Source organism: Gymnoscopelus microlampas (genome assembly GCF_963454915.1).
Source record: "Gymnoscopelus microlampas genome assembly, chromosome: 11".
Classification (NCBI taxonomy): Eukaryota; Metazoa; Chordata; class Actinopteri; order Myctophiformes; family Myctophidae; genus Gymnoscopelus; species Gymnoscopelus microlampas.
The window spans coordinates 19,840,351-19,857,850 of NC_139948.1; the positions used below are offsets into that span (position 1 = coordinate 19,840,351).

Sequence of the window (17,500 nt, forward strand, 5' to 3'; positions counted from 1 at the left end):
TATCAGATTTATAAAAAATACATTTATCTCTGATTTCTTTTCCCAGATTGCATTTTTGGTGAAAACTAGCTATATATTCACCTGCCGATAACAACAGAACAGACAATTGCGGTAACAATGCTTTTTTTTACGGTGGAAAGAAGAGAGACTTGTCTTTCCACCGAGACATCGTTTGTTTATATCCAGGTTGATAAATACTCAAAACAAGGTCAAACTGCTGGTGGTGGCGGATGAATGAATGAATTAATACCTGGCAATGAATGTGTTAACTGCAATCACGACCCTAATGCCGTGGTTCCCAAATGTTATAGCTCAAGACCCAAAAGATAAATTTGATGTCTCCCCCAGGACCCAAACTACGATCTACAAGTCTATATACAAGCCGGGCGAGGAGGGTGATATTTGTCACTGCATATTACGGGCTGGGGGCGCCGCCTGTCAGCAGGGAGCGTTGGGTGAGAGGAATAGGACGAAGGTTCTACGTCCTCCCAGTGGGGGCTCCTCACTGGCAGGTGAGTCAGTAGAATACAACAGCAGTGACAACACATAGGAATGTGTGTGGGGAAGAATCAATTGGCATAATGACTAGATTAGGAGAAAACCAGGGGTAAAAATAAAGAAACAAAAGAAAGGAGAAAAAAAAGATGCTGCTCAAAAAGCTTGTGTAAGAAAATGACAATATTCACCAAAGCAGCTTGGTACCTGTATTTTAACAACGCTGTCTCACACAAAAAAAGTCGTATTTTGACTTTTTGGGAAGATTTTTGACCAAACGTCAACATGCAACGTGAAGAGGGGGCAAAAAAAGTCACAATATGACTTTCGGGGAATATATGATTTACAATTCTGTGCCTATTGTGACACAACTTAGACGGCGCTGAGTCGGCTCAAAGCGGACTTCGCGGTGCCTCCCGTGGCTCAAGTCCGCTTGAGACGGCGCGCCTCCGACGTTTTAATCGTTTTTTGGTCGGATCGTCAAAAACACTGAGTTGCTGTAATGCGGAAGTCCCGAAAAGTCTACATCATATGTTGACGTTTGGTCACGATAGTGACCAAACGTCGTGCCTTTTGGGGAGTGAGACAGGGTTGATTGTAATTGTATCGCACACATGAAGTCCACATACTGTACCAGCTCTGTCGGTGTGATAAAACCGGTTCCGGAAACGGTTCCAAATGTGATGGAACCAATGCCGGTTCTGGATCCCAACCCTACCCACAACTCATATGTACAGATCACACGTTTATACAGCCCGGAACTGACTGCCGAGCATATGAGCTCTAATGCTTAATTATACTTGTTGTACGACAGTATCCTATGCCAAAAATATACAGATCTAAAAGCTAACAACGCGTCGCGATGCGTTGTGAGCTTGTAGATCGACTATTTTTGGCATGTACACCATGACGAAGTATAAATCAGGCTTAATGGGCCCCATCATGAATAGCTTTCTGCCAGCACTGCCTGTTAACACACACACACACACACACACACACACACACACACACACACACACACACACACACACACACACACACACACACACACACACACACACACACACACACACACACACACACACACACACACACACAGGACTGTAGGCAATCATGTGGAAGGGGCCTGGGTATGATTTAATGTGTCACCACCATTTGCTTCCATGTAAATAAAGGCTTGCAGCTACAGAGAGAGAGAGAGAGAGGGAGGGAGGGAGGGAGGGAGGGGGAGAGAGAGAGAGAGAGAGAGAGAGAGAGAGAGAGAGAGAGAGAGAGAGAGAGAGAGAGAGAGAGAGAGAGAATATTTCACTGGGGAATATCTCATTGTATATCTCACAGCATTTGTCATACTCCCCCCCTCTCCCTCTCTCTCTCTCTCTCTCTCTCTCTCTCTCTCTCTCTCTGGTGGTGTCCTCCAACATCAATTATCCCGTCTCGTTAAGGTCACATGATAAACAGTTGCATTTCAAAGAGTGGAGAGTTACAGTAGAAGGATGGAGAGATGGGGAACGAGAGAGAGAGAGACTACAAATCTGTGAAGGAGATGAAGGAGGAGACAGGAGGTGGGGGCTCTGAGGAGGGGAGGAATCGAGTGTGTGACATTACTTGTGATCACCTGGTGAAAACATTACAATAAAACATTTCGCATCAACTTGATCTCTCCTTTAGTGAACTAGACTAGACTCAAGCCCTAGTTGAAATAGGGCTGAAGCGGTTAATTCATAATATGTTTTTGTATGTTTGGGTTTTTGTATGTTTAATTACAGTGTAATGGAGTGAAAGTCATGTGCGTTGGAAACAAATTTAAATAATCATAATTACTTCACTCAAGTAAATGTACTTAGTTACTGTCCACCACTGTGTATCATTAAATCTTCTATTATATTATACGTTGTTCTACCACTCACCCTGCAGCCTCCACTGGGTGTGTGTGTGTGTGTGTGTGTGTGTGTGTGTGTGTGTGTGTGTGTGTGTGTGTGTGTGTGTGTGTGTGTGTGTGTGTGTGTGTGTGTGTGTGTGTGTGTGTGTGCGTGCGTGTGTGTGTATGAATGAATTGTGTGAATTTACTGAAGGTGCGTGTTCGCATGTTCCTTTTGTCATTCCGAATGCATACTGGTCTGCCTTGCATACATTTGTATGAAAAATGTGTGTGTGTGTGTGTGTGTGTGTGTGTGTGTGTGTGTGTGTGTGTGTGTGTGTGTGTGTGTGTGTGTGTGTGTGTGTGTGTGTGTGTGCTTGTGTCCATATGAGCATTGTGACGACTCTTAGCCCTCAGCACATATTACTAGAACACCCAGGGCACAACTCAATTAGCCCGCCTGCCCCCCAGCAATCTTTCTGTGTGTGTGTGTGTGTGTGTGTGTGTGTGTGTGTGTGTGTGTGTGTGTGTGTGTGTGTGTGTGTGTGTGTGTGTGTGTGTGTGTCCTTTGTACTACAGTATGGACTATCGTTCCCAATGGCACATGAAAGACCAGAGAGGCTTCTCCCGGGGACAGTGTAGACCTATGTCTTTGATGTCTTTGTGTGCGTGCGTGCGTGCGTGCGTGCGTGCGTGCGTGTGTGCGTGATCTCAGCACATTTTGTCCCTGTGTTATGTTTCAAGGTGCCGCACAATTTGTTCCCACTGTACTCTGCGTGTGTATGTGTGTGTGTGCATGTGTGTGTGTGTGTGTGTGTGTGTGTGTGTGTGTGTGTGTGTGTGTGTTTGTATGCGTGTGCGTGCAACTGCGTGCGTGTGTGTAGATGGCTATCCTTGTGTATCAGTGTCCGTGTATGCTCATTCACTCCCTACTTTGTGCTGCGTCCTATATCTCCTCCCAGCAATATTCAAGGTGCCACACACAAACACGCGCGTACGCATACGCGCACACACACACACACACACACACACACACACACACACACACACACACACACACACACACACACACACACACACACACACACACACTGTATGAATAAATGACTCACACTTTTTCTCTCTGCCAAAAACCTTTAATTATAAATTGCTTCTTCCTCCTTCCTCAATGGCTATATATAGTTGGATGACAAATTTAAAAGCACGGGAAGATAGGGGGAGAGAAAGAGAGAGTGAGGGGGGGGGTGACCGTGGGTTTGTTCCTGCAGTACTGTATGTCTTTCTATACTCTCTATCCCTCTCTCTCTCTCTCTCTCTCTCTCTCTGTCTTCCTCTCTGTCTCTTTGTTTTGCTATTTATGCTATTACTTCGTTGACCAGGGTCCCCCAGGAGTGTATTGGCCCCCGCCTTTTTTTCCCCTCTGCACCAAATCTCTTCACTGAAAATAGCCAATCTAATTTCGCCGAATGTTCTCCTTTTTGTCGCTGAATGTTCGCCTATAATTACATAACCAGCATAGGGACGCTAAGGTTCAAGTGGTTATATAGTGTGGCACCGGCTTCGAATGCTATCAATGCATTGAATGGGAGATTATCACGTTTTATCAGACCATTGAATGGGCGAGTAGGTGACGAGTAGGCGATACACGGACCTACCCGCGATTTGTCAGACCATTCATTGGGCGTAATCAGGAGCTACTGACCTACTTTGGAGGCGGAGCAGTCCCCACAACAATATTTACGATTCTGTGCCTATAGGTACATAACTCCAACGGCGCTGAGTAGGCTCAGGCGAGCGTCGCACCGCTCAGGACGGCAACTCGGTCGCTTTAGCTCCCTCGGTGGTCCTTCGCGGGGCTCCAGCTCGCCTGAGACTGCGCGCCTCCGTCATGGTCCGAAACCAAAACAACCAAAACCAAAACCGAAACTGAACTATTTAAGTCATCTCCGTTGGTAGGTCAGTATGTCTTGATAACACCCAATGAATGGTCTGATAAATCGCGGGTAGGTAAGTAGGTCGCCTACTTCGCCCATTCAATGGTCTAATAAAAGGTGATAATGTCCCATTCAATGCATTGATAGCATCCGAATCAGGTGAGTGTGGCTTGATTTGAAAAATTACAAGCTGTAAATAGTCGTTGGAGAAATTATTGATTTACTTATGAACTGCAACTATTTGTGAATTACTAACCGTGCAGTTTTTGTTTTGCTAATGCTAGCTCAATTATTCAGGAATGTCACTATGTCAGGTAATGAATTTGGACTAAAGATAAACAAAATAATGTATGTCGTCGCTCTCCTATAGTATGGTTGCTGCATTTTCTGCGTGTATTTTGATGTGCGAATGTGTGTGTTTTGGACAGGCTCCCTCCACTTTACCTTACCTCCACTCTTTTGGCCAGACATCTCAGCCTATGACCTACTCCTGTCCTCCATTACAGTATGCACACACACACACACGCAAGCACGCACGCACGCACGCACACACGCACACACAGTCCACTACCCTCTACTTAACCTTGTCCATCAACGGCTCACAATGTCCTGACAGTTTTCCTCTCTCTCTCTCTCTCTCTGCATTTCTACCTTTTTTAATTTAATTCCCGGCTATTGTCCATCTGTCTGGCATTCTGATCCAGCAGTTCCTGAATGCATACTCACGCACGCACGCACACGCACACACATACACACAAACACGCACACACACACTATTTCTCTCTCCTATACTTCCTCATGTCCTTCCTCCTCACCTTACGCCTCATCTCTCTCTCTCTCTCTCTCTCTCTCTCTCTCTCTCTCTCTCTCTCTCTCTCTCTCTCTCTCTCTCTCTCTCTCTCTCTCTCTCTCTCTCTCTCTCTCTCTCTCTCTCTCTCTCTCTCTCTCTCTCTCTCTCTCTCTCTCTCTCTCTCTCTCTCTCTCTCCTGCCAATCTGTCTTTCGCTTTTCTCCTCAATCCACCTTTCCCTCAGTGAGCCCACCCATCAATCATTCCTCAGCCTACTCTATCATGTCATCCCCCTTCAATATCATGCATGGAATAGAAAGAAGGGGGAGGGAGAAAGAGAGAGAGGGAGAGACAGTGTGAAAGAGAGAGGGAGCGAGAGAGAGAGAGAGAGAAAGAAAGAGAGAGAGAGAGAGCGCTGCACTGTCAGCAGACAGCTAGTGATGCTGGCAGAGTACAACGGAGAATTTGAGGGAGAGAGGGAGAAAATGAATGGTCGAACGGAGAAAAAAATATGGACAAACTAAATGAAAGAGAAAATGACAGAGCAAATACGAGACGAAAGGGGGAGGGGGGAGGTAAGGAGAGAAGTGTGAGAGAAGGATGAAGATAAGGAGCTGGAGGGTGAGGAGAGGGGATGAGCGAGGAAGATTAAAGTATTTTCTTTTTAGCAGACAGTGAGCAGGCTACAGTACTTTGAAAGTAGGTTAGTGGTAGTACACATAGTGTTCATATGACTGTGAAAGTGTCATGCTTCCTTTCCGTACGGTACGGTCCAGCGCCGCACAAACCTTCTGATCACACACATGGCTAATAGCCCCCTTCCTCTCCAACAGCACTGTTGGCACCTCCATGCATGTACACACACACACACACACACACACACACACACACACACACACACACACTCACACTCTATCTCTCACACACACATACACACACACATACACACACACACACACACACACACACCTTGGCATACACACAAACACACACTGACACCTTGGCGCGCGCGCGCACACACACACACACAGACACATTGGCATACACACAAACACACACTGACACCTTGGCATACACACGCACGCACGCACGCACGCACGCACACACACACACACACACACACACACACACACACACACACACACACACACACACACACACACACACACACACACACACACACACACACACACACACACACTCACACTCTATCTCTCACACACACATACACACACACATACACACACACACACACACACACACACACCTTGGCATACACACAAACACACACTGACACCTTGGCGCGCGCGCACACACACACACACAGACACCTTGGCATACACACAAACACACACTGACACCTTGGCATACACACGCACGCACGCACGCACGCACGCACGCACGCACACACACACACACACACACACACACACACACACACACACACACACACACACACACACACACACACACACACACACACACACACACACACACACACACACACACACACACACACACACACACACACACACACACACTGAGTTTGACAACACCACACTACAGTACCCTACACTACACTAATGCGCCAATGTAGCTCAGACCAGCTGCTCCCTTTGACGAAGCGCCAGTCTTCCTATTAATAAAACCAAGCATGCCTGGAAGCCATGGATAGTATAGGCCTACTCATTCTAATTCCGGGCACGCTCGCTATCTAAACCAGCATCATTGCAAATCTCTGATTCATTGCACTTTGCTACAGTATGCTACAATGACTGTTCCAGGTCTGGGCCCCCAATTACTGTTTCATGATGGGCAGTGTTTTTTTGGTTGTTGTTGTTTTGTTCCTTTTCCTGGGATCGATTGATTTTCCGTTGGTTTTGTGTCTCAATGATTCAGCGTATGAAGCTCAAGGCGGGCGAGAGCAAACACACAAAACCTGCAGGTATTCACTTTTAATCATTTCAGGTATAGTTACCTCCACCAGACCGACAAGCCGGGACAGCAGAGATTATGTTTTTGCCCCTGACCGCGTGTCCATCTGTGTACAGTTAACGGCGAACATCGCTGGACCGATCATCAGCATCAAACTTTTTCCTCCTGAAACGAGTATCATACTCACAAGGTGTAGAAAAGGCCCCTAAGTTATAGGTTTAAGCATTTAATCCCATGTGTTATTTTTGTTGCCATTCTGATATTGCATATTTAGAGGTCTGACTGTTGACACTTTTTGCCAAGCTAAAAGTATCCAGCGCCTTTATTCTGAAAGAGCGCGTCAAATCCTGTGACTGTTACCTCTCACGGGATCTCAGTGAGAGAATTCTCTAAGCCAGAGACATTCTCAGGGACGTTACTAGTGTCGATTCAAAGTATTCAGTCATCAATTAAGACGTTAATTCAGTTTGTTCGAGCCTGCTCCAAACTAGTGTCTTGTGTGCGTCAATGACCATGTAAGTCTATTGTTGATGTCATTATATATATGTAAGTGACACATGTTCATGAAGTTTGTAAAGAGCTAAGCTAATACCTGTTGCTATCTATTAGCTATGTCTTAGTTCCATGCCCGTCAGTAATGGCTGACATTCAGAGATGAATATAGCTGGGCTAATGTATGCACTGTCAAGTTCTCTCACAGTCCTTAATGGTTATCCAGTAACTTTACTGCATTTGAATGTTTGTTTTGTCAAGTCATGCTGATGCATCATTACCTAATCCAAGCTATAGCACAATTCTAGTCACAGTTGGTTTATGACAGTTTACATTAATGGTTGTGTTTGGATGTATTCTAAGCATTTAAACTGAACTGTGAAATATGTAATATTTGGTAATGTATCTCTCCAGCTAGATGACATTTGACTGGTTTGATATGTGTAACTATTGGTACATTGTACTTAATATTTAGTGCACTTATGTTTGTCTTATTTTTTTCATTTCCATAAAACCACACACAAATGTGTATTGTGAAACTGTTACTCCATGTCTGTGACTGCAAAGGAGAAAGTAAAAGGAGAAAACCCAGCATCAAGCCTCTCTCTGTCCTCTTCTTTAATATCTGGAATAAGGGCTCCTAAAGTGTTGTTCTGGCTGACACACCAACGTGAACCTGGTGAACAATAACAAATCAGCACCCCATCAGCATAGCTGCATTCCTTGCACTCGCCATAAGGCAGGGGTGGCAAACTGGTGTTTTGCGGGCCATTTTTGGCCCGCGACGTCGTCAAATCTGGCCCGCGAGGTGATTTGAGAAAACACGATTTAATACTACCTGTAATGGGAAAAAAACGAGAGAGAAAAAAAAAGCAGCGCTAAAGGCAAACGCCAGCGCCCAGCAGTTCCTTACTGTGAGGCTGCCTGGAGGTCTGAATAGCCTACTGGACAAACTGGTTCTGGGAGAACAATGGGCCAATGGCCAAGGTGAAGCCACGGCCAAGGTCAATAGCATACAGAGGACCATGACCATGGCCTCTCTTACGTCGTCAAACATAGCATAAATAGAGTCTCAGGTAACACCATTTCATTCACCTGAAAGCTGAGGAGACACAGAGATACCACGCCACTGCTGAGAAGATAAGACGCCACTGCTCTGCTCGCCTATCCTGACGCTGCTCTACTCGCCATAATGCCTTGTACTACACAAGGCCTTATGGCATAAGGCCTTGTGTAGTACAAGGCATTATGGCGAGTAGAGCAGACCTAAGATCATGTACAGTGTTCAAATGGTTTATGGTGTATAGGAATTAGGCAAATTAGGTTAGAGATGGTAAGGTTTAAGTATGGATTTGGTGTGGTTAAGGTCCAGGTAAGGACCTGTGTGGGCAGGTATGAGATTACATAACCTCAAACTCCTGGGCTGGACTCCTGTCCGAAATCACTCCCTACTCACTATATAGTACACCATACCGTGATTACGCCATTTTGTTGTGGTGTACGGATGTATAGTGATCATTATTATACCCTACACCAGGGACTAATTTAACCCACAATGCATCGTGAAAGCTACGGAACAACCGATGGTCACTATCGCAAATCCTACATACCATCATGCACTGCGACAGAAAAATGCCAACATTGATCTAGCATGTGCGTCAGCAGTGACATCATTAGCGGATACCTTTGTAGTGTGTGAAATAGTTTTTTTCTTTTCTATTTTGCTGATGAGTTCACAATATAGTCTTCTACATAGAACTCCCTAGGAACTAGAGAGTAGTGAATGAGTCAGTGAGTTCAGTCCTTGATTCAGAGCTTGTCGAAATTAGGTACTGGTACCGGTGCAGAAGCCACAACAATCATATTATGAAGTTGCACGACTACATTGGGGAGTGGCAGGCTGCAGTTTTGTAATGACTGAAAACTAACATACACAGTGTAGTCGGTCTCATGCGGGATGGTGTACAATTAAGCAATATTACACGAGAGGGTGTGCTTTACCGTCATTATTGGCACGACAGTGATGCGGTCAGGAACGAGGCGCCAGCCGAGTTCCGCCAGCATCACTGAAGTGCCAATAATGTAAGGTAAAGCACACCCTCGAGTGTAATATTGCGATTATACAACAGTTACCAACAAAACACATCCAAATGTATTCATATTGTGGGGCAATTAATAATAAAAATGTTTCGCTATTGTCCGTTTCCCTGTAAAGAGAAGAGTTTTTGACTGAGAGACATTAAATAGTCCCTGTAGCAGTGCTTTGAGTTTGAGGCGCCGTCTCATCAACACAGCTGAGCTATCAATGCTTGCGCAGTGGAATGAATTCCAGTAGGCTATATGCTCCGTCGTACGACCGTGTCACGCGGCCAAAATAACTGATCTACAAGCTGACAACGCGTCACGATGGCGACGCGTTGTGAACTTGTAGATCGGCTATTTTGGCCGCGTGACACGGTCGTACGACGGAGCATATAGCCTACTGGACTGTTAACGAAATGGGAGTCATTTTACTTTACACAGGAGGATATTTATAACCTTCTAACCATTGATCAACGTAAATCCACCAAATTAACAACATAGTCCATTTTGCATAGCTGTTTGTTCTCCGGTGGCGGCGGTGGGTCAGGCTACTGTCTGTTTGTTTTCCTACCGTGGGACAGAGTGACTTCACAGCACAGCTGTGCCATATAATGGTCTAATCAGGTGCGGACTGGACTGCACTGCGGAGTGATTTATTAATGTGATTCGGCCCGTGCTATGATGCTGGTTTGAAGCACGGCTAGAAAGCTATTTCAACCAATCAGATTGCTTGGTGGGAACTACCTGTTGTATAATGTCATTTGAACAAGGGCAACGCTAATAATAACAGGGGAATATATAATATAACCTTGCCCGCTTGCTTATGGACACTAGTGTGGGCATAATTGTGTGTGTGTGTGTGTGTGTGTGTGTGTGTGTGTGTGTGTGTGTGTGTGTGTGTGTGTGTGTGTGTGTGTGTGTGTGTGTGTGTGTGTGTGTGTGTGTGTGTGGGTGGGTGGGGGTGTGTGTGTGTGTGTGTGTGTGTGTGTGTGTGTGTGTGTGTGTGTGTGTGTGTGTGTGTGTGTGTGTGTGTGTGTGTGTGTGTGTGTGTGTGCGCGCGCGTGTGTGAATTTCAATCCGATGAGCACATATGTGTATACATATATGTATACACGTGTACATCCTATATATTAGCATATCGTGCTTGAGTATGTGAGTGTGAGTGTGTCTATGCAAACAGGCGGTGCAAGCTGTAAGAAGCAAATGACCTGCTAAATACAGATATAGGCTATATGCTTCTATTTACAAATGTATACAGAAACACTTTTCCAGCTTACTAGGTTGATGAGACACAATATCAGCAGGAATCAGAGAATTGTATATGCATTTTCTAATAAATGTTCCTATTCAAAGCTACCAACTATGCTTTATTTTTTAAATACGCTTTATTTCACTATAAATCAAGTGCAGGGTCGCAAACGAAAAATATCCCCCATAAAGCTGGTCCCTGGTATAGAAAGGTTTGCCTTAGATGATCCCTGCAAGCCTGGCTTCTCCAAAGATAAACAGTAACAACTCAAATTGATGTGAAAAAAAAATAAAAAGCACCCGTGAGAACATAACCTTCAATCCCCCACTCCTTTCTTTATCAATTTATTCACATCTCTGCCCCCCTACTCCCTTCCTCTCTGTCACTAGCTCTCTCCCTCTCTCTCTCTCTCTCTCTGTCTCCCTCTCTGTCTCCCTCTCTCTCTCTGTCCTGTTACATTATGCAGCACACAGTGATACTAGAGGACAGTCCAAATAACGGTTTCATTTTCCTCGTCTCTATTCCTTCAGAAATGCAGACTCGATAAAAATGAATGGGCTTTTTGAGGCCCCATGTTCAAACTAATTCCCAATTGTTCTAACTCATAAAGAATACAGGAGATTCAGGAGAAAGAGGGACCCATTAGTTGGGTGTTTCACTGTGTTTGCCAAACATGGTGCCTTATGGTGTCCCTATTCTGGGCAAGTCATTGCCCAGAATTTATTTTTAGTTCTTTATTTTTAGTTTGTAGATCTTCTATTTTTGAACTTTTTTCCCCCCTTAAATCTTTATCCCACGATTTTGTAACCCATTTTTTCACCCAGTGCCAATTGCCTAATCCTGGGCGCTACTCTCCCTCTGCCAGCCTAGGGAGGGCCCAGAACTGAGCTCATGCCTCCTTCAATGCATGAAGAGCTAGCAAGCCGCTTCTTATCACCTGACAGGGGGACGTTTCCCCGATAGGACGTAGTGCGTGGAAGGAATACGTTATTCCAACCAGTTCCTTTCCCCTCCATCAGGCAGTATAGAGACCAGGATTACTGCATGTTTTTTGTGAGGGTACCTACCCTAGGGGACACGGGGAGAACATGCAAATTCCACACAGAAAGGCCCTTTCGCCATTTTTGAACATTTTTAACCACTTGAACCTTTTCATCCCTATATTCTGGAGTGAACAATTGCAGAAAAGAGCTGATCCACAAGCTCACAATGCATCGCAACGCAATTCAATTATTTTTTCATATTATTATTATTAACATAAGATAAAGATGAACTCTATTGATCCCCTAAGGATCCTCTTATGATGATTGATTACTGTCTACAACACATTTCTGGTGAGTTCTACAATGCTTCATGATTATAAGCTATTAAAAAAGTCCGCTGACAAAGTCAAATGCTTAGTTTCGCACGACTTGATGAACGTGCTAAGCTTGCAGTGCTCCCGCAAACTCACTGATGAATGTGAATTAACGTTCTTTTCCAATCAAACCCGATCACGGAGGCTCTTGTCATATGCAAGCATCACCGTTAGTGTCGCGCTCCAAACCATTTTCAAGTGTTGACGAGCGGAGAAGATAAGAGCAGCGCAGACGTAGACTACTGTGAGTGAGTGGGAGAAGGAGGGGCTCTGTTGAACAGGGGGTTTGCATCTCTGAACGTGGGTAATAAACTTTAATGTTATCAACTGTGGATTCCGCATGGTTGCACAGCAACTGTGGCTTATGATGGCGCTCGCACTACTGGTGTAACGTTAACGGCGTACACCAGTAGTGTAAAACTATCGATTATTCTCTTCATTTTGAACTGCCTCACTATCACCTGTCTGTGTGCTGTGTCTGTGGTTAGTGATGTTGCTCAAGGAGGAGCAAGCCGAGGTAACGAGCCAGCACAGAACATTTACGCTTCACCGTCGCGTTTCAGCGCTACTTCAGCAGCCATTTCTTCAACATTTCTACACTCTTGCAGCGATAGTTGAGTCTTTCACCCCTGCACTGCCTGAAAACCCAAAGATGAAGGTGCAGATAGAATGCAGGCATCCTGCAGGTCTGGTCTGGTACCACACAGTAAAATCTAAGTGTTACTTTAACTCACAAGAATGTACAAATGAAACAAAAGGGACCCATAGCATGTGATTAAAGAACATAACTATAAAAAGTTGTCAGTCCAAAAGGTTGTCAGTCCATCTCTGTCTCTCTCTCTCTCGCTCTCTCTCTCTGTACACACACTCCACATCCCCAAAATAGCTCTTCCCCATGTCGCTCCCCCATACACACACCTACACGCACATGCACATAGAAAAATACTGAAAACAGCCTACCATTGAATTATTCAATGGAGCAAAAATGCAAAGCTGAGAAGGTGTGTTATGGGGTTCGAAGGGTGGGTTCAGGGGGGTACAAGGAGGAAGGAAAAGCAGAACAATGAAACAAACATGATCCCCTTTTCTACAGGGGCGTGACATCTAAGGTCTGCTCACATTTCTGCATCAAACCACTACCAGTTTCTCTTCAATTTCTCCTCCAGCATATTTCTGATCACACAAACATGTTGCCCGCAAGAATCTGCCATTGTAAATATAAGTATTCAATATGTTACGATTCAATTTTTTTGTAACACACAACCACTTTTTTTTTAATATTGTCAGGATCTCTGTATAAAAGGGACTATAGACAATTTACTTTTTACAATTTAGGCATTTAGCAGACGCTCTTAATCCAGAGTTATTTACAGTAAGCTTGCAGTAAGCAATAGGGCCAGAAAGAGAGAGGGAGAGCACTAGGGTGGCGCAGGGGGTCAAGTAACAGCCCACCACCGCAAAGTCTACGGGTTTCCACCCCCAGTGCACTACTGGACGAGCATCTAATATGAACACAACTGCCCGTGTTCGGAAGAGGGAAGCCCGGCGGGGAGGGTGATCTTTGTCGCAGCACGTACTCCTATGGGGTGGGACGGCGCCTGGAGTGTTGAACTGAAGGAGTAGGCCAGAGGCGCTGGCAGGTGAGCCAGTAGGGTACAACAGCGGTGGCAAGCAGTGGGAGGAATGAAAACCCTAACCCTAAAAGGGATACAAATAAGTGCCTACTCTACTCTACATTCACACACACATTCACACGCTCCTCAGGAGCATTTGCTCGCTCAAGGACACTGTCACAAAGCCAGGAACTAAGAATCGAATCCGGAACCTTCAAGTTCCAAGCCGGCCTCTCTGCACCTGTACGCCAGTACTCTTGCAAGGACGGACACACACACACACACACACACACACACACACACACACATACGCACACACACACACACACACGCACACGCACACACACACACACACACACACACACACTAATGACGGTGGCCCACAGGTTAATTAGAAATTCTATTAAAACTGACTGAAGAGATTCCTAGTGTGCGCACCCCTCATATGCACATGCATTCACGCAGACCCACACAAATACACACTGTTGAAATTCCCCAAGATGCATTGTTTTTTCTGTATCAAAATGAAAGGGAGGCACAATCCATTTTACATCATCAAATGACCTGAGATGATTGTAGATTATATCATGTTTACCATATCAAATGTCCGCACTCATTTCTAAGTTACAGAAATGTAATAAGAGTGCAGCAAGGTGGCAATGTTGTGCCACATTGTGTTTTCCAACCAATAACCTTTAGGTAATACAATTCCAAGATGTCATGGGATTATGTGGTACAGGGTCTCAATATTAGCGGCTCAAAAAGATAAATTATATATATATGTATATATACACATACAGATGTGTGTGTGTGTGTGTGTGTGTGTGTGTGTGTGTGTGTGTGTGTGTGTGTGTGTGTGTGTGTGTGTGTGTGTGTGTGTGTGTGTGTGTGTGTGTGTGTGTGTGTGTGTGTGTGTGTGTGTGTGCCTGCGTGCGTGCGTACGCGCGTGCGGTGCGTGCATACGTGCGTGTGAACCTTTAAGCTGTGTCTGTCTGTCTATTCCAGATAAAGCTGTAAGTGTTTAGCTGCAAGGTTCTCAGCATTCACTTTCACCATGTGGTCAGCTGAGCCAGGTGAATGTGTGCTTTCTGCATGGTCTGCATATTGCTAGCTTATGAGTGACACACAGCATGCTGCACACACAATCATACATGAAGCTGCACAGAGCTTACAATTAAAGGATTTTGCTGACGGTTAAAAACAAAATCGGGGGAGGGGTAAACAAAGGCAGGAAGCTTTAATTGTGACTTTTTGTGACTGTCTTTTCACAACGGTGGGATGTATGATATGATCTTTTCAATAAATAAATAACATTTTCAATCAAATCCAGTTAATTCCCATTCTTAGATGCAAAATACACATTTCACTCACTATGCTCATTTGTGAGCAGCTCAAACAAGTAAAGCCTGATTTATACTTTTCGTGTACCGACCTACAAGCTCACAATGCGCCACGATGCAATGCGTTATGAGCTTGTAGATCAGCTAATTTGCGGTGTGCGACAGCACGCAAGCAAGTATAAATCAGTCATACGACACAATGATACATGGGGAACAAGACGAGGCAGTGGAGGCAGGCGATGTGGCCAGCAGCTATTGAGAGCAATATTTCTTTTAGGATTTATGCGCTGTTTGCAGCGCAGCATCATGTTACCATATTGATTTTGTGCCTATTGCTCAATTCCCTTACATGTCGCAAGGGCATGCATCTACACACTACATCAAAGAAATGGCTGACAAGCTGCATTCAACAAGGACTTAAAGGAACAATCCCAGATTTGCAGGGCAGTTTTGATTTTGTTTGTCAAAAAGTAAGCTGTGTGTTCATTACTGAAAATGTTAATTTTTTGTTGGCTGAATAATCAAAAAAATCCTTTTCGCACACGTGTCACCTCTGCACTTCTTTTTAATGCCTTGATACTGACGCCTCGGTCTCGTGACCTTTATCATGTTTTCAGAATGACAAATCAGTATGATACATGTCTATCACATGACCCCAGAGATTATGGGTATAGCAATTTGTGTGAGTGTTGAAGAAAATCTGGAGGAGGGGAAGCAAAAAGTGTGTTTTGCAGAAAATGCTAATTGGCCATAAATATAGTTAGGCAAAAATATGTGCAGCCTATATTGGGAGTTGCGTCCTGATCCAACATGTTCAGGGACAAATGCATTTTGATGACCTACGGTTCTAAAGTCATAAACCAAATGTAAAGTGTGCTGGTATAGCACCACAATGAGGCAGATTACAAACAAATTCAAATTATTACTGGTAGCACACATGAAAGGTTTGATGGTGATCGGTCAGACAGACAGACAGACAGACAGACAGACAGACAGACAGACAGACAGACAGACAGACAGACAGACAGACAGACAGACAGGAGAGAGAGAGATTCCATACTTCCTCAATTGACCTCACCATTCCCCACCTCTGCTCAGCTAACAACATATGCGTTGCCGACAGGATATATTTCAGACTCAATTACACACACACACACACACACACACACACACACACACACACACACACACACACACACACACACACACACACACACACACACACACACACACACACACACACACACACACACACACACACACACACACACACAACCCCCCACTCCAAACACGAACGCTCCACACAAAATATATCAAGCGTGCCCTAATAACAACACATTAAAGTACGCAGCACACACAGGGACACATTCACTCACACACACACACACACACGCACGCACGCACGCACGCACGCACGCACGCACGCACGCACGCACGCACGCGCGCACACACACGCACACACACACACACACACACGCGCGCACACACGCACACACACACACACACGAGTACAACAACTCCTCTATTCACACAAAAGGCTATTTGACGCTGGGAGATCAATAGCAAGCCTCAGATGATGTCCATTAGGTTTCATCTGATCTGAAGCGGTCCATCTGTTCACAACACTAGACACACGATGGGGTGTTTTCTCATTTGTTCTGCTGCAGCCTCTCTGTTCCACTGAACCATTACTCAGAATTTACACACACGTGAACACGTGAACACCTCAAACGAAGAAAAAAAAATCCTCTGTGTTAATTACAACTTTGAGAGTGTAGAAATGGAAGTAGGCAACAGGACTAACTGGACGCGTTTCGGCAAAGCCTTCCTGAGGAAGGCTTTGCAGCCGGGTTTGCCTTGTTGCACACACAACCCCTACTTCTATAATAAAATAAGTAGTGCCCGAAAGGACAGAACATGAGGGCTGGCAATCATATCTTAAATTATGTACTTTTGGAGCCGTGCACCCGTTTTTTTTTGTGACTGGCGTCTGTGCTCGCATTCCTTCTAGTGTAGAAATGGAACCAAATGGGTCCTTTTGGTTACATTTGTACATTTATACACAAAGACACTCCACACTTAGTTGACCGTATTCCCATGGGGCAACACTAAATATCTTCGCCTATATCAGGTTTGTTTACGGTTATGTCTGAGTCATAGCGACATGCCTATATACTGTATGTCAATCAAAACATAATCTGAGCATTGACAGACTTAACTCATCCACTGCCTCTGACGTAAAAAACGTAATTTTTTCCAATTACCAAATCTGCCACTGACGTAAAAAACGTAATTTTGATTAATCATTTTTTAAAACAAGATCTCACCGTCCTTCATCTCTCGAAGGGAAGCATTT

At 44.8% G+C, this 17,500-nt stretch overlaps 1 protein-coding gene across 1 annotated transcript in view; it reads right to left on the reverse strand.

Annotated features, from left to right (window-relative positions):
- The window catches only part of cacna1aa (calcium channel, voltage-dependent, P/Q type, alpha 1A subunit, a), a gene marked incomplete at both ends in the record, with an annotated part of 143,437 nt that overhangs the window by 109,855 nt on the left and 16,082 nt on the right, over positions 1-17,500 (reverse strand).